The 17,945-nt window shown below is 44.3% G+C and overlaps 1 long non-coding RNA gene across 2 annotated transcripts in view; it reads left to right on the forward strand.

Moving 5' to 3' along the window:
* Positions 1-3,761: 3,761 nt before the first annotated feature.
* LOC147375467 (uncharacterized) overlaps positions 3,762-17,945 on the forward strand; it is a 33,358-nt gene continuing 19,174 nt past the window's right edge. Inside the window, exons 1-3 of one of the 2 annotated variants that reach the window (XR_015160133.1) lie at positions 3,762-3,928; positions 8,166-8,314; positions 11,282-11,403. This is a non-coding gene — a long non-coding RNA (uncharacterized LOC147375467). The remainder of the gene's footprint in view (positions 3,929-8,165; positions 8,315-11,281; positions 11,404-17,945) is intronic. The other variant, XR_015160134.1, reaches the window with a different exon arrangement.

Genomic DNA, 17,945 nt, shown 5'->3' on the forward strand with positions numbered 1-17,945 from the left:
ATGCAGATAACTCCTTCATTGCTGGGATCTCTATCTGTTGAAGATAATGTTTCAGCTTTGCTAAAGACACAAGAAGAAGGACATGAAGCCACACCTGGGCACAGGCATCTGCAGTGGAGAGACCCTCCCACCCCTCGCCCCCTGCAAATGTATATTTGGAAAAGATCTCCCTTACTAAGCAAGACATGGGATTATTTAAGGGGGGGGGTCAGATGAAAATATTTGGAATTTGTTTTATAACACAGTTTCATTATTCTTCCTCCTTTTCCTTGTTGCTTCTCTCTCTCTCCCTTGTCTTATTTTTTTGGTCTTGCCACCCATACTTTACTCCTTTCCCTCCTTGGTTCCAATTGCCTGCCTCCCCGCCCCCCACCCACAAATAAGTGATAGGACCCTCCTAGGAGAAGGCAATGGCACCCATTCCAGTACTCTTGCCTGGAAAATCCCATGGGTGGAGAAGCCTGGTAGGCTGCAGTCCATGAGATCGCTACGAGTTGGACACAACTGAGCGACTTCACTTTCACTTTTCACTTTCATGCATTGGAGAAGGAAATGGCAACCCACTCCAGTGTTCTTGCCTGGAGGATCCCAGGGACGAGGGAGCCTGGTGGGCTGCCATCTATGGGGTTGCAGAGAGTCGGACACGACTGAAGCAACTTGGCAGCAGTAGCAGCAGCAGAGGATAGCTGCTGGGGTTTTAGGAAAGACCAGAATCCCAGGGAGGAGAGATGCGGGGAGGGGACCCAGCTAGAACAGGGCAGCTGGTGGCTGGCTCTCACTCCAGAGGTCTTCTCAGGCAGAGGTCATGACCTCCAGCAGAGCCAGAGGGTGCCCTGGTTCTGTTCATTGCCTCTGGCTTCATGGCCAAGGACAGTGTGTGTGATTCCAGGGACAGTGATAACACCAGAGAATGAAGCTGTGGGGCCGGTGGGCACTGGGGGGACCAGAGCATGCAGATGACTAAAACAGCAGTTCTGAGTCATCTTTCTGATGGGCTTGTGCCTCTCCCAGCTGCTCCGTCCAAAATTGTCACTCAGTGGTTCACACTACTTTCATAAAGGTTTGAAATCACTGAAGAGTTTTAATCAGAAAAAGCTGATGTTCTTTAACATTGTATGAGAGATAAGACAACTGTAATTGCTGTTTGATTTTTGCACATAAGCAATTAAAAAACCCTAATTTTTTTTTTTTTTTAATTCTCGGCTTGTTGGAGACTGACCTGTTACTGTGAAGGAAGAAAAAATCATGGCATCAACACTGTGTCTATTGAGTAGTTTAGATGCTGTACAAAGATTTGATGATAGTTCTTGTTCTTTGGAAATGTGTTCTGTAGAAGCCCAGCAATCTTGGGGCCCAATTCCTCTGGAGTCTGCTAGTTGGCTGAAATGGATTGGATCTGGGGATGACCCTATGTTCCAGCTCATTGATTATGATGGTGGAAATGTTAGGTAGTTAGAATAGGGAAAAGGAGTCCAAAATGGCGGTGGCTAAAACACAAGGAAGGGAAAAGCCTGAGAAAATAGAACAAAGGAAGGTCAAAGGAAGGTCCGAGGACCGCAGTGAGGACTTCAGGTAGAACAGCACTCCTGGCTGAGCCCAATTTTCATAGGGCAGGCCAAGGGGGAAGAAAAAATATATAAAAGGAGGAGCCAAGCACTCTCTCTTGCTCTCTCTCCCGCTGCATACGCTCTTTCTCTCTCCCTCTCTATACCTGCCCCCCCCACACAACCTCCCACACACGCTGGTGCACTCCTCCACTCTCTTCTCTTCTTCGAGGATGGATTCTCCTGCTATCTTCTAAATAAAATAGAGCTGTAACGCTGATTTGTCTAAGAGCTACGACACGGTTTGTTCAAGACCCGAGAGCTGTGACACACAGAGGGCTTTAATGTCCATCGCTCCAAATCATTGTTGTGATGAGACAAAGAACCAAGAAGCATACACTCACCTGACAGAAGGAAGCTCTGACACCACCCTGCCCAGAGGATGAGAGGCGACTTGCCCAACAACCCCCAAGTGAATTTTTGGTAGAGAAAAGAATGGTTGCTTGCTTTACTGGACAAACCCTCCCAGATAATATCTTCCCAGCTGGAAAGTGGGACCAGCAGTGAATATTTCAGCAGCCCTGAGAGCCAACTCAAGGAGCCCTCTGACCTCAGGTTGATCTCGGCGCGGCAGCAGCGAGAGAGGTGGCGTGAAGTGAGATCTTAATTCCCTGCCCAGGAATTGAACCTGGGTAGCCTGGATGAAAACCAGGAATCCGAGTCACTAGATCAGCAAGGGTTAGGGGCTAGCAGCTACTTTTCCCTGGATCTTTGCCCCCAGAGAAATATGCATTTATCACAAAGGCAGAAACTGCAAATGCAGGTACAAAGTTTATTATTAGAGATGTAGCACAACGAATGGGAGAACACACAGAGAAACAGTTTGTTTAGATGAGATGGAAGCAAGGCAGAGGTGCACACCTGGAGAGAGAGGGAGAGAGGGTTGTGGGCAGCTTCCTGGTGAGGAGGAGTCCAGTAAAGAAGTGGTTAAGTCTTTTATATAGCTCAGCTATTCTGGGTCTTTGTCTACCTTTAGCCAATGATCTGGTTTCTTTTTCCACACCTGACCTATCCTGGGACACTCCCCTGGGTATGTACACACCCTTTAGCCAATATGGATATCAAAATGAAGGCTTCTGGGAGGAACAAACTCATTATGGCCTGGCATTATCCCTTGACTTTTGACCCACAGGAGCCTTTCTGCACATCTATAGTGTCTCCCTTGTCCCCAAAGAGGAGGGAGTGGAGATCTCTTAATCCTTTACTCAAATATGGTTTTGCCCCTCTTCGTCCTTGCCCTGACTCTTATCTTGACTATTGTCACGACTATTACCTTGATGAGTTTCAAGAGATAGACACTAGATATTTACCCTGTTTCTATTGTTATTTCCATTTCAGAGGGCAAACAGGAGGCTGATTGTAAATGCCTGAACTAGAGCCCATCTATCTCTTGCCTCAAGAAATGCTAACAGTTTTAAGTATCCAGCCGGAAGCCCTCTTCTTCGTGTTGCATGAAATGTAATCAAGAGGCTAGTTGTAAATGTCTAACCTGGAGCTCACCTATATCCTACATCAAGATATGTCCTAATTATCCTCCAGTTACTGCCTTGGATCTATCCTTTTTTTCCCAGATCCCTTACTCTGTCACCTTCCTGGCCCTCTAGGGCAAAGGTGGGAGGGTCTCTCCACTGCAGATGCTTGTGCCCAGCTGTGGCTTCATGTCCTTCTCCTTGTCTTTAGCAAAGCTGAAAGAACGCTGGGGGTGGGCGCTCGAATGAGATATTACTAAAGGTGAAGGTGTGGGGACACCCTTGCCTCTTTCCTGATAGACTGAAATCATCAGAGGAGTCAGGCTTGCCTGCAGGGTCACCCCCCAACCAAGCCAGTGTGCATGCTCAGTCATGTCTGGCTGTGACCCTATGAACTGTGGCATGCCAGGCTCCTCTATCCATGGGGTTTTTCCATGGGATGTTTTCCTCTATCCATGGAAAGAGTTGCTGTTTCCTCCTCCAGGGGATCTTCCCCACGCAGGGATTGATCTCCTGCATCTGCTGTGTAGTATGCAGATTCTTTACCTCCTGAACCATCAGGGAATACACAGGGTTATCCCCCATCTCACAACACGTCGTGGGATACTCAAGCCAGAGATGCAGACTTACAGCAGCTTCAGGTGAGGGCTGGATGGGCTTCATTTCCTTTCTCCTCAGGTGGATCTTCCACTCCGCTCCTGTGTTCGTGTCCTGAAAATTTCTCTTCCTTAACACAAGAGGGCGCTGGAGCCCACGGTTCCGTACTCTAGGTTGGAGAAGATCCAGGGAAAGGCAGAAAAGCCGTCTGAGAGTGTTCCAGGCGATAACACTAAGCACTGCCAGCTGGAGGTTCAGGTATTGTGCATGTACCCCGAGATGCAGTGACTCGCAGCACTGGGAGGGAGGGTGGAAACCTCACCCAGGCATCCAAGAGCAAGGGTTCTGGGCACTCCTCTGAGAGAGGCTTTGGCTGTCTTGGAGGGTATCCTGCACAAAGTGACTGTATGTAAATCAGGCTTAGGACCTTTTAGTTCAGAGAAAGGAAGATTGGGGGTGGGGGTGGGGAGTGGGAGCTGGCTCTGCATTCCTAAAAAGCTTGTGTTTGGAAGGGAGACCAGGCTTATTTTCTGTGGCTCTAGCCACAGAACTGGGACCTATGTATAATCTTTATCAAGAAACAGATTTCAGCTCAACATCTGAAGAGTTTTGTTCATGTGGAAGGCAGCATGGTTTAAGCAGGGAGAGAGTGGCTGTAGAGGAAGTCTGAGTTCACCTTCTGACCTGCCATGACCAGTTCTCTGACTTGTCACCTAACCTCCCTTAGCCTCAGTCCTCTTGTCTGTAAATTGGGTATCATGTTGTCTACCTTACAGGCTGGTTGTGGTGATTCAATAATTTGAATTAATTGCACAGCATAGTGCCTAGCATTTTTTTTTTTTTTTTTAAAGCGAGGCTTCCCTGGTGAAGAGAGGCTTTTTTTGGGGGTGGGGGCGGGGGTAGAGGCTCAGTGGTAAAGACTCTGCCTACAATGCAGGAGATGCCGGAGACACTGGTTCGACCCCTGGGTTGGGAACCCCTGGAGGAGGGCATGCAACTCACTCCAGTGTTCTTAATGGACAGAGGAGCTTGGCAGGCTACAGTCCCTGGGGTTGCAAAGAGTAGGACACGACTGAAGCTTCTGAGCACACAGCACAATTGAAAAAAAGATCATAGTAGCTAAGATTGAATTCTTATTCTGTGAAAGTCTCTGTACCATCTCCAAAGCATTGTCTTATAGTCCTCAAACAACCCTATGCTGTAAGCGGTCCTACTTGGATTTTACAAAAGAGGCAGGTGGGTTCAGAGAGGGTAAGAGATTTGCCCAAGGTCTCAAGCCTGTGAACTTGCGTGTTGAAATCCTAAGCTGGGTCTGTCTGCAGCACTGCGCTCCTGCCAGGACACCATGCTGCCGGCCTGTGTCAATGTGGGGTCTTCACCCGGAGGGCCCCTGGGTCTGGGAGCTCTTGGCGGGTTTATCTATCACACACAATGATGCAGGGGCACATATGTTGTTCTGGCAAAGGCAAAGCACATTTTCCAGTGTCGGTTGAAGCAGTGGATGAATAATACAGGGAGAGGGATCAACAGAAGGGGCGAGAGCAGGCCAGAGCCGCATCAATTCCCCTGCCTCCAACAGGGGCAGCAGAAGGTGCAGCTGGCGGGGCCTCAGAGCAGAGCCGCCAGCCCAACCATCCCACCGCTGGGTTTTGCACAGCTTTCCTTCTCCATTCTTTCTCGTTTTTGACACTTGTGATTATTACCAATCCTGGTGGCGCTGACGCGCGGGAGTGCAATGGTTACCATGGCATGCTTAATAGCGAGAGCAGATGTTTGGCAGGCTAGCTCCTTGCATTCTAAATACACGAGGCGAAAGTCGGTGGAGGGCGTAATTGATTTGCTGACTGCGATGGGAATCCAGCCCGTGCTCGCGCTGGGCCCGGGTGACTTCCCACCTCCTCTCTTACACAGCACGCGGCCTCATCCTGAGCTGACCTCTCGTGGGCCCCTCTGGCCTCACGTGTTATCAATTCCCACCTGCTCTCCTCGCTTCTGCTCAACACCTGTAGCCTCCCAAACAGGCTCGGGTCTGTCTCCTGCCCGGGTCTCAGCAGCTGTTGCCTCCATATAGACTCTCAAGTCATCGTGTGGGCAACGCCCACCCCTGCCTCAGTGCTCGGCTTGGCCATCACTCTCCAGCACGCCCTTCTGAAGGCTGAGTTGGCAGGGTCACCCTGTGCCTACCCTTTCCTAGGACTTACTGCTGTGCTGTAATTACTTGTTTAATTGTTTATCCTCAATAGAAGGCAAGGTTTTTGACTGCAGGCACCGTGATGTTGACCGGAATAATTTTGACTATATATAAAAATCTCATGAGATAAAATTTCTTTTACCATTAGTATCCCATTTCTTGTAAGACCAGCTCACAATTGGTCATGACAGCAAGTGCCCATGTCCTTTTCCTAAGCAGGATTATTTGTATTATCTGCATATGAGATATACTTTCCTGCCTCTAAACCTGTTTGCAGCATTGTTTCCATCTAGGAATCTGATTTTTTACTTAGTCATCTTGCCCCTCAATCAAGACAGCTTTCAACTGCCATGTAATCTTCTCTGATTTACCACTTTCCTAAGAAAATATGATCACTTCTCAACCATAGACCGCCTTCCCCATCACCCTACTTCCACTGCATTCTTAACCTCAACGCGTTCTGTTTGTGTTTCTTTTGGTACCCTTGACTTTCCAAAATAGACTCAACTGCAGTGGAGAGCCCAGACTTTGGTCTCAGGCCCAAGTTCATGTCCTGAGTCTGTCATTTTCTTGTTATGTATAACTTTGGACATATTAAGTGACCTCCCAGTGGCATGCCACCCCCTTTATTGGAATGGGTATAATCATACCCACTCCACTGGGGAGCCATGAGGATTGAATGGAATACTGAAGAGGAAATGTGTAGCTCAGGGCATGAAAACAGTAAGAGGTCATTGAATGGTTGCTTTTATTAAGCTACTGTTTACATATATGGCTGATGCCCCCAAGGAGACTGGCTCTTATTATGGTCAGGTGCCATGACACCTGCCATCTAAAATGGTTTAATGTAGGCTGTTGGCAAAAGTGAACATTAGTGAAGGGTGGGTGAGTGGAGGTACACTTGCCCACCCTGCTGAGCTCCACTTTCTGGGTCTGTAAATTGTGGTTACAAGACAATCAAGAGCATTACATATCTGAGTTGCTTTTAAACTGTATGCTCCAAAACATCCTAGGTCAACTTAAAAGGGCCAGGATGTGAGAAAATGCAGGGAGCAAAGGCACATCTAATTTCTGCTTCACTTGAAGACACTGAGGCTGGGGCTGGTTTGCAGTCAGTTATGGCTCTGGTGACACACATGGTTTCTCTTCACCTCGCCCACAAGTTCTGAACCAGGCAAAGGAAGAGGCAGAGAAGAGAGTGCTTGTGTGTGTGTGTGTGCAGGGAAGAGAGTGGTGTATGTGTGTGTGCACGCACGTGTGTGTGTGTATGTGTGTGTTGGGGAGGGAAATGGAGGACAGAGGATTTTCCTGTGTGTGTGTGTACGTGTGTGTGTTGGTAAGGCAGAGAGTGGTGTGTGTGTGCGTGTGTGTGTGTGTGTGTGTGTGTGTTGGGGAGGGACATGAAGGATGGAGAGAGGGTTTTCCAGAGACAGAACCTCAGAGAAATTGCCTGGGAAAGAAAGAGATACTTTGGTTTGATTTTATTTTCCAATCATCACAACTAAGAGTAAAGAAACATGAGGTGATTGTGACCAAGATCTTAAATTTATAAAGAAGAAAAAGAAAGCTTTTACCAAAATGGTTTGCTGTAGACTGTTGGCGAAAGTGAACATTAGGGAAGGTCACTGAGCTGAGCTCCAGCTGCATGGTAGCATTGAGGCGTCTCTGTCATTTCAGTTACACCAATGAGTTCATAGCCTATTCCCCCCATCTTCATGAACATTCTGTGATTTTTTTTAAGACCTTATTTCAAAAGAGCTATAGCTGTGGCTCATCTCTCTCAAATTGTGAAGTGGATTTTTTTATGTATATATCATGTTTTCAACAGTTGCAAATTCCACTTCACTGGGAAAGTTACAGGAAGTGCATAATCTTTCCCCACCAATCCAGTGCTCCCTTGATTCTAATGCTTATGAACTAGAACTCAGGTATTTTCTAGCATGGAGTGGGCTGGAGTTAGCGTGTTCTCACTCTCTTGCTTCAGCTGCGTGTGAGAGCTGAGTCTCTGGCTTATTGCCTCTCTATGCTTCAAAGACTTCTTTGGCCCCCAGCATCGGATGACAAATCCACACAGTTCTCAGGTCTGGAGAGCTAGATTCTAAATCTGGATTTGTCAGTGATTTGTGACACTGAGAATGCATTTCCTCCATTCTGGGACTCAAGCTTCTCACCTGGAAAACACCAGCATTAGATGCCATCATTTTCTGTGTCTATTCAGGTGATCATATGGTTTTTCTTCTTTGATCTGTTGATAAGGTGAACTGCATTGATTGGTTTTTGATTATTCAACCTTGCATTTTTAAGGAGCATCCTGGTGGCTCAGATGGTAAAGAATCTGCCTGCAGTGCAGGAGACCTGGATTTGATCCCTGGGTCAGGAAGATCCCCGGGAGAACAAAATGGCTACCCACTCCAGTATTCTCGCCTGGAGAATTTCACAGACAAAGGAACCTGGTGAGCTACAGTCCATGGGGTTGCAAAGAGTCAGACACAACTGAGTGATTACCACTTAACACACTTTCACTGGGTACTTAACTTTTCATGTATTGTTGGATTTGACTGGCCAGTATTTTGTTAAGTATTTTTGAGTCCATGCTCAAGAGAGAGATGGATCCACAGATTTCTTTGCTTGCGTCGTCTTTGGTTTTGGTATCCGAGTATCCCAAATGAACTGGATGATGTTCCCTCCTCTTCTGTATTTTGGAAGAGTTTGTGTAGAATTGATATTATTTCTTTCTTAAGTGTTTGGTAGAATTTTCCAGTAGAATCCATCATTTGAAAGGATTTTCATATTCTAGGCAGCTCCAGGATAACTAAGGGTCCTCCCTGAAGAAGGTTTAGAAGGGTATCTCAACTCAGGCCAGTGAGAGGAGTAGGGGAATCCCTTTCTCCAAATTGCACATGGACGGTTCCTTTCCCTGGTCACTTCTGGTGTTATCTTACCAACTTGCAGGCCAGTTTTCCCAAAATTACTTGGAGCCTTTGGGAGACAGTATGAATAGCAGTAGATAAAGCTCAGATCTTTGGCTCTAGTACTGACTGGTCATGCAGTCTTGCAACCACATTCCCAAACCTCTCAGAGCTGTGGGCCTGCATCTATAATTAGGCAAGGTAAAATTTAGCTCCCAAGACTGTTATGAAGATTGAAGGAGATAATACTAAACCTGTCTGGCATAGTAGGCTTTTGTGGGCACTAGCCTTCTTCCTGGGAAATAGGAATACTCTGTCCTATTTCACTCAGGCCGTGGCACCCATCTGGGTATAAAGCCTGTTTGCTCACCTCTGAATCTGGGATACAGTCTTTCTGAAGGGAGTCAGAAATGCAAAGACAGAGCACTTTTTTTTTTTTTTTTTGCCATCTGTTCAACAAGACAAATGAGTTTATGTTGAAAACAGTCACATTACAAAGTGATTGCTGGATGGGAACAATTTGTTATAATGCTCCAATTCTGCTGCTTCTTTCCCAGTGGGGAGAGTGCCCTCTTCAGTTACCAAGGCTCCTGAGCATCGCTTCCTAATGGAAACTGGAGAATAGGCAGCTATTCACATTCTAACTAGAGCCTAGAAAGATGGTTCTTTTCGATGGAAAAAAAAATCATGAGTCAGCTGTTTAGGAAAATGCCTCACTGATGATATTAGTATATAGAAGCAATTTCATCAGTCTGGGAAGCGCGTTTTCAAGATTGGCAGGGCAGAGAGGACAGAATATTAATGAAGCTGTTAGAGAGGATAGTGCCGTTTCAGTTCTGGGCAGCAGAGGGAGCTCTTGTCTCCTAGTCCTGAAAGATTCGGCAGGACTTGAACCCCCTTGATGGGCTTCTCTGGTAGCTCAGACGATCAATGATCTGCCTGCAACACAGGAACCTCAGTTCCATCCCTGGGTTGGGAGTTTGGGGAAAGTTTGGCCTCTTCTCGGTGGCCATTGTAGAGTTCCCTGAGTTACTTAGGACTATTGCATGTGGATAGCTCTTAGACTTCACTAGGAGCAACCAGATGGGCAAAGGATGGTCATTTACAATATTAGCTAACACTCTGCATGAAACTTGTTATAAGCCAAACACTGTTCTAAGTACTTGATGTGTATAAACTCAGTAAGTCCTCGCAACAGCAGTATGGGGTAGGTAACAATATTAATATGTGCATTTTGGAGATGAGGAAGCTGAGGCAGTGTGAGGTTAAGTGACTTTTCTAAAGTCACACAGTTGATCTGTCCTCTTAACCATTAATAACATCTTGCATTTGCACTGTTCATGCCACTGAATCTTACAACAGCTCTATGTGGTAAGTACATTTTATTATAATACATCATCTTACTAGTGGAGAATGGGGGAGAGAGAAAGAAAGAGGGAGAAGAGAGAGAGAATGAATGAGGGAAGATGAATTTTGAAAACTTGGACCTAAAGTGTTCAAAAGATACTTTAAGTGCTAATAGTCTAGGCTTTATATGGTTGACCAATAACAGAGAAAATGTTGGAGCAGAACTCAGTCTCAAGTCCAAGTCCAGTGCCTTGTACTACTATTCTATTTCCTGCCCATCTCTACCTTCTGGACCAGGGTCTCTCGGGGAGACAGGAATCTAGTCTCTGATCTGGAGAAGGAAATGGCAACCTACTCCAGTGTTCTTGCCTGGAGAATCCCAGGGACGGGGGAGCCTGGTGCGCTGCTGTCTATGGGGTCGCACAGAGTCGGATACTACTGAAGCGACTTAGCAGCAGCAGCAGCAGTCTCTGAGCTACAGGTGCCCTGGGCTACACTAACCTCTCCCCTACTTGAGCTTCTCAATCACTGGATCTGGAAACATGGGGTGCAATTTTAGCTCTCTTGCTTGGTAGCCTGACAACACTGACCTTGGGTCTCTCTCATCAGTCTGAGGAAGTACGCTTTTAGGAGGCAAGACTGAAGGACAGGATAAACAAAAGTATCATTTTCACCACTAGATGAGAGAGGAAGATGGCAAGTCCTTGCCCCTCTGAGGTTTGCTTTCAATAAAACAGGTAGTTGGACCACACAGTGGTGCATTTTAGGGTCAAAGATCTCTTTTAAGGCTGACATTCCATGAAAGCACATGCTTAGATAAAACTTCAGCTCTGTTATTAGATCTTTATTGGATAACAGGAGAGCTCAACCCCGAGGAATGTCTCTATTGCAAGAATCTCAGCTTCAGCACTACTGACTTTGTGTGTTGAATGAGTTCTTGTTGTGGGGGGCTGCCCTGTGCACTGTAGGATGTTTAGCAGAATCCCTGGCCTCTGCTCACTGGATGCTGGTGGCATCACAAACTGCCTGAGTTGTAACAACCAAGCTACAACCCATCTAATGTTGGGAACAGTCACATTGTGGTAGACCAGGAGGACAGACGCTTTGGGTTGATGATGACGATGATGATAAATAACTTTTTTTTTTTTTTTTACTATGTCCGAGGTCCTGTTCTACCCAGTCATGTGTATTCTCATCCCATCTTCACAGCTATGCTGAGTTTGGTAGTAACCCCACTTTACAGAAGAGTAAACTGAAGTACAGAAAGATTAAATAAACTGACCAAGGTAAGCTTGTAAGCAGGGAGCTGAGACTGTATACTTCAATGTTTATACCATCTGCTTCCCTCAGGGTAGTCTAGATAGCAAGACTCAATGTGCAGGCCATGGTCTGATGTCTGTCCATAGTCTGTGATGAAGGAAATCAACTGTGTCACTAAGCACACCATTTTGTTCACCTAATATTTTTTTTTGTAGACAGAGTTTTTCAATGAAGAAAGCATTGCATAGATTTGTACACTGGCACAAACTCCTCATCTTGTTGCAGGCAAGCATTTTGTTGCAAGCAGACATAGAAATGGAAATGGCATCTAATATTTGCTCAGAACTTTTCAGGATTCTTGCCTGGAGAATTCCAAGGACAGAGGAGCCTGGTGAGCTACAGTCCATGGGGTTGCGAAGAGTCAGACACGATTGAGTGACTAACACTTTCACTTTTCTTTCACTTTCCCATTGACAAATTGTGCTCCCATCTACATTCTTACATGCTCCTTATAGATATGCCTTCCAGATGCTGTGAGGTTACTGAAGAGGCAGCATAAGATAGATTGTCACTTTCCAGTTGAAGAGATTAGGCTCAGGCAATTAAGTGATTTGTTCTTAAGAAAATAGGTTGGGGATCCAAAATAAGTCCAAGGTTTCTAACTTACAGCCTACTGTTCTTTCTAAGACAGCACTAGATTCTGATCATATCAAAAAGTGGCTCTCTCCTTCTGTACAGTTGCATGCCGTTTTAAGGACTTGAAAATGAATTACCTTTACTTCATAGGATGCTCTTCTATTAGAACATGACCTGCTTATTGAAAGAAACAGCAGCACAATTCTTTGATCAACATATACATTCTTTGGTCCGTTCAAAAAGCACAGTGCTCTTTTGAACCTCTGGTATTTTAGAGAAAGCCTGAGTTTTGGAATCAGTTCTAGCTCCCTTAATTACAAATTATGTGATTTTAGGCAAGCTTTTAAGGCCCTTTGATCCTCCATTCCCTCTTCTATCAGACGGACATAATCACATCTACCCACTGGGTTGTTATAATGGTCAAATTACCTATAGATGGTGTGTGTAGTACCTAGAAGAATGTCAAGTATATGATGGGAGCTAAGTCAGTGTGACTTTTCTCTCCTTCCTCCTGTCTAGCATATACTTTTTGATCCACTTCCAGATCTCTAAAGCTGTCTTTTAACATAGTAACTAATAACAGTGGAAACTAATCTTTAGCACTAATGCACAATCCATCTGGGAGAAAGACATTTCTTCTTAAATCAGGACTAATCAACGGGGCCTGAAGACCCAGATCCATCCTACTACGAGCTTGTAGAACAGATGGAAAATGGGCTGTGCAGATGGGAAAACTCCATTTTCCAACAGGAATTATTTATTTGTGAAGTTGGAACCACTTGGAATGAATATTTTGAATCAGGATGATGAAATATTGTAAGATTCAAAACAGGGCCATGAAATTAACTAATGCACTGCGACTCACAGCATCACTGTGAGGCAGGGAGTAGGAATAATAATGGGCCTTTTAAAAAATGGTCCACACACATAAATTATTTACTTGTGTGTGCATCAGTGTCAATGACTCCCTGAAGCTGTTCCGCTGATAGCATTATCCCTCATGCCCTTCCCAAGAAAGGCTGTTCTCAGTGCAAGGTCCTTTGTTTTTGCAATCAGGTCATTACAGAACATGAAAGTTATAAATACATAGCTGCCATTTGATGAGACCTGTGTAGTGTTAGGCACTGTATGTCACGTGCTTTTCATACCAGATATCTAGCCCTTTTGATGGTCCTGCAAGGTAGGTACTTAAAAACCTACTTTACAGATGAAAAAACTGAAATTTAATGATGTTAAGTGACATGGCATGACCCAAGTCACTCAATAATATGGAAGAGGTTTTGCCTGCTTCTATTCTAATGTGTCAGAGCTTTCCTCCAAATGACCCCCCTGAGGAAGCAAAACACTCACCTGGTCTCATCATACCCCGTACCCTCTGTCTGGAGTCTTAGCTGGGCACCAAGGGTCTTCAGGATCTGATCCTACCTTCTCCAGCTTTGCCTCCTTCACTTTCACTGGGGCATGATGCTTCAAGTGTATGTAACCACAGTTTCTAGTTCCAAGAACAGAGGGTTCATATCTCAAGTGTGTATATGTGTGTGTGTGTGTGTGTGTGTGTGCATGCGTGTGCGCTTGCACATGTGCTCAGTCACTCAGTCATGTCTGACTCTTTTGCAACATTATGGACTATAGCTTGCCAAGCTCCTCTGTCCATAGGACCATCTTGGCAATAATACTGGAGTGGGTGGCTATTTCAGGGGCTTTGCTCATTTTGTTTGGCCTACCTGGGAAAACTCATCCTTGCCACCCAAGGGCCTCACTTCTGTCCATATTTTGGCAATTGCTTCTCCTCTGCCAGGACTTGGCTCACTTACAAATGTTCTCAGAGGCCTTTCCTGATGACAGTGACACTCCTATCACTGGGCTGAGCTGAACGACCCTCTTTTGTGGGGAGGGACTCCTGGCTTTCCTTTCACCCAGCACTTAACTCCACTGTACTTACAGTTCTAACGTCTGCACTGACAGATGATGAATCCTGCCTTACTCATCACTGTATGTCTGGTACCCAACACAGCTCAAGTATAGTGGGGTATTTGTTGAACTGATGAGTAAATAAATGAATGGATGGATGGATAAGAATGAGAAAACTGAAAGTGAAAGTTGCTCAGTGTGTCCTTCTCTTTGTAACCCCATGGACTATACGATTCATAGAATTCTGGCCTGGAGTGGGTAGCCTTTCCCTTCTCCAGGGGATCTTTCCAAACCAGGGATCAAACCCAGGTCTCCCGCATTGCAGGCAGATTCTTTACCAGCTGAGCCACAGGGAGGCCCAAGAATAGTGGAATGGGTAACCTATCCCTTCTCCAGCGGATCTTCCCAACCCAGGAATTGAACCGGGGTCTCCTGCATTGCAGGCGGATTCTTTACCAACTGAGATATGAGGGAGAAAGAAATATCCCTGCTAATTCATCCATATAGTATGTCTGTGGTATTCATAATGGCCTTGGATCAACAAATAACTAAGTTATCCGTAAAGGAGTAAGTCACCAGTGCCTCATTTTCCTTCAGAGGGGGCTGAAGAAAATCATAGTATCACCTAAGTGCTATTCTCTGAATGGGAAGGATTGAGCTCGGGGACAGGTAGATGAGGGAGGACATGCATTTCCTGACCTGCTAAGTGCCAGGAAGAGAAGCTCCCAACAGACCAATTTCAGACTAGAGTGAGTATTGGAAGGAAGGAAACCCAAGTTAGTCAGTGGTATCTGGGCATCTCTCAGACGCTTCATCACCCAACTGTTCTGTCATTCTAGAATAGGGAGGACCCATTCATCTTTCCCTTTACTGACAGGTTTCTATCCTTCTTGAAAGCTTCTGGAGGACAGAAAAATACCTGCCTTATAGAGCAGTCTGCTTCGCTTCCCACCAGTTCTGATTGTTAGTGTGTCTCTTCTCTCAAGTTGAACCAAAATCTCCTTAATAACTTTCTTAATTTCTCATCCCACTCTTAGAACTGAAAGGAAACAATACTTCTACCTGTCTTTCTGTTTCTTTGCTCTCTCTCCCACAAGCTGACTGTGCGGTAGGTGGTGCCATGGTTGAGCAGGGAGTAGGAAGTATCCTTAACCAAGGTCAGCCCTGGTAGAAGTATTCTCAGCTTGAGATGGCTTATTTGGGATGGGCTGTATACTCAGAGGTGTACACATATGGAAGTTAAAAGTGGAGGATGTAAGTCAGGATTTGAGTTTTGGAAAGTTTTACACAGTGAGGGACATACGATTTTGATCTTACAGGATAAAAAGGCATTCAGCAATTTAAAGTAGGGACTTCCCTGGTGGTCTAGTAGTTAAGACTGCCTTCCAATGCAGGTGGTAAGGGTTCAATCCCTGGACAGGGAACTAAGATCCCGCATGTCTGGCAGCCAAAGAAAACCAAAACATAAAACAGAGACAATTTTGTAACAAATTCAATGAAGACCTAAAAAAGAATTAAAAGAAAGTTTGAAAAGGATATTGCAGGAGTAGAAAATTGTATATGCAGAGGCAAGAAATCACTAACATGCTTGCTAGTTTTAGGAACGAATTTAGGGATGGTTTTAGGAATGAATGGTTTAGCAGTGAATGGTTCATGTTGCTGAAATAAAAATGGGGAATGAGTGGTAAATGAGACAGGAGAGATAGGCAGTGGTGAGACAGGAATGCAGTGAAATGTTTATTTCTAGCAATATTTTAGCCAAGCTATAGTTGGTCTTATTTGGTAGGTAATCAACAACTGTATGGTTAATATGTGGTTTTGTGACCATTTTTTGTTTATTAATATTTATTTGATAGCCTTTATGGCCAGACCCTATTCAGGGCCCTGAAACATTGGCAGTGCAACGTCTTGGATATAATATGTGGTTTATATGTATTTTCTGAATAAATGTAACAGCTAGAACTTTACTTTGAACAGAATTTCTTGGTATCTTGCATAGAACACTAGTTCCAAGGAATCTTAAAATATTAATTAAAAATAAAAAGTTCTTTGGTCAAATGAGTTTAGATTAAATAAGGGTGAGATAATTTGTCTTGTTTTGTTTTGTTTCAATTGCCTGTGCAGTAGGCATTTAGATTCACCAAGGGGGAAGAGAGATAGTCTAGGGTACTTCCTGAACTTGAACACAGAATTCCTGTTTGGAGGGGTACTGCTTGGTCTTAGTGTTCCAGGAAACATAGTCTGAGAAACTAAACACAGACCGATAGGTATTAGAAGACAAGTACAGAAGAAGAATGTTAATTTATTTTTTTATTATTGAAGTGTAGTAGATTACATTATCTTGTTAGTTTCAGGTGTACAGCAAAGTGATTCACATTCACACACACACACACACATATACACACACACACATATACACACACACATATATTTCAGATTATTTTCCATCATAGGTTTTTATGAAATATTGAATACAGTTCCCTGTGCAACATAGTAAATCCTTGTTGCTTATCTATTATATGGATACTAGTTTGTATCTGTTTAATCCCGGACTCCTAATTTATCCCTCCCCCCAGTCCTTTCCCTTTTGGTAACCATAAGTTTATTTTCTTTGTAAGTCCGTTTCTGTTTTGGACATAGATTCATTTGTATTATTTTTTAGATTTCATATATAAATGATATCGTATAACATTGTCTTTTTTCTGTCTGCCTTACTTCATTTAGTATGATATCTTTAGGCCCACTCTTGTTGCTGCAAATGGAAATATTTCATTCTTTTTTATGACTGAGTAGTATTCCATCTTTTTTTCCCCACGAAAAAGCCGTCTTATTTATTTGATTAAGCAAAAAAGAAAATAAGCTGCATAGGAACTATTTTAAAGTCATAAAGAGACCAACTTTATTTTGGGCTGTAGGAGCTGATATAGTGTCCCCTTACTGCCTTGCCTAGCCTCCTCTGTGAACCACAGTGATATGTTCAGAAGCCTGTTAGCTACTACAGGGGTTCTTAGATACTTTTCCATTGGTTCTTTACCTGTTCGTTGGTTCTTTACCTGTCACACCTGAGGCCTGGAATATCATTTAAAATTTGCGAGTAAAAATCCAGAGGTGGGGAGGTCATCTTAAATCAATAGCCTGTTGATGGACGCTTGGGTGGTTTCCATATCTTGACTATTGTAGATAGTGCTGCTATGAACATTGGAGGGCATGTATCTTTTTGAATTAGAATTTTCACCTTTTGGGGGATATGAGCCCAGGAGTAGGGTTGCTGGATCATGTAGTAACTCTATTTTTATTTTTTTAGGGACAGACACCCCCCCGCCATATTATTTTTCTGTAGTGGCTGAATCAATTTACATCCCTACCAACAGTGTAGTAGGGAACCCTTTTCTCCATACCCTCTCCAGCATTTATTATTTGTAGATATTTTGATGATGACCATTCTGACCAGTGTGAAGTGATACCTCATTGTGATTTTGATTAAGAAGTAGAATGGTTTTAATCATTAAGAGCATATGGGTGGAAGGAGAAACTGGAGAAGGCCAGCTGTTTCTTAAAATACTTGGTTGAGAAGGATCACATATGACATCAGTTCACGTTCCATGAGGTCATGCCTCAATGCCAGGCATGCTGGGAAATGTAATCTCTGCTGGACAGCTACTTTCATATATATATATATATATATATATATATATATATATACCTTCAAATGCCCATTACAGAAGAGGGAGTAAAATTTTGGGTGGACAGTTAGCTATCTCTGCCACAGAGTCTGAGAAAGACTCCATGACTGATTTAAAGAAACCTGAGTCTGAATGTGCAGCTTTACATGCAGAGTTCCAAGAACTACTGATGGGATCATGTCCCCTGTTCTTTGACTGTCAAAGGCATTGTTGTTGTTGTTCAGTCGCTCAGTTGTGTCCGACTCTTTGCAAGCCCATGGACTGCAGCATGCCAGCTTTCTCTGTCCTTCACCATCTCCCAGAGTTTGCTCAAATAAAGGCGTATCAGCAAGCTTACC

Source organism: Bos grunniens, chromosome 3, assembly GCF_055505025.1.
Source record: "Bos grunniens cultivar Pamir isolate PY7600 chromosome 3, Bosgru_T2T1.0, whole genome shotgun sequence".
In the NCBI taxonomy this organism is placed as follows: Eukaryota; Metazoa; Chordata; class Mammalia; order Artiodactyla; family Bovidae; genus Bos; species Bos grunniens.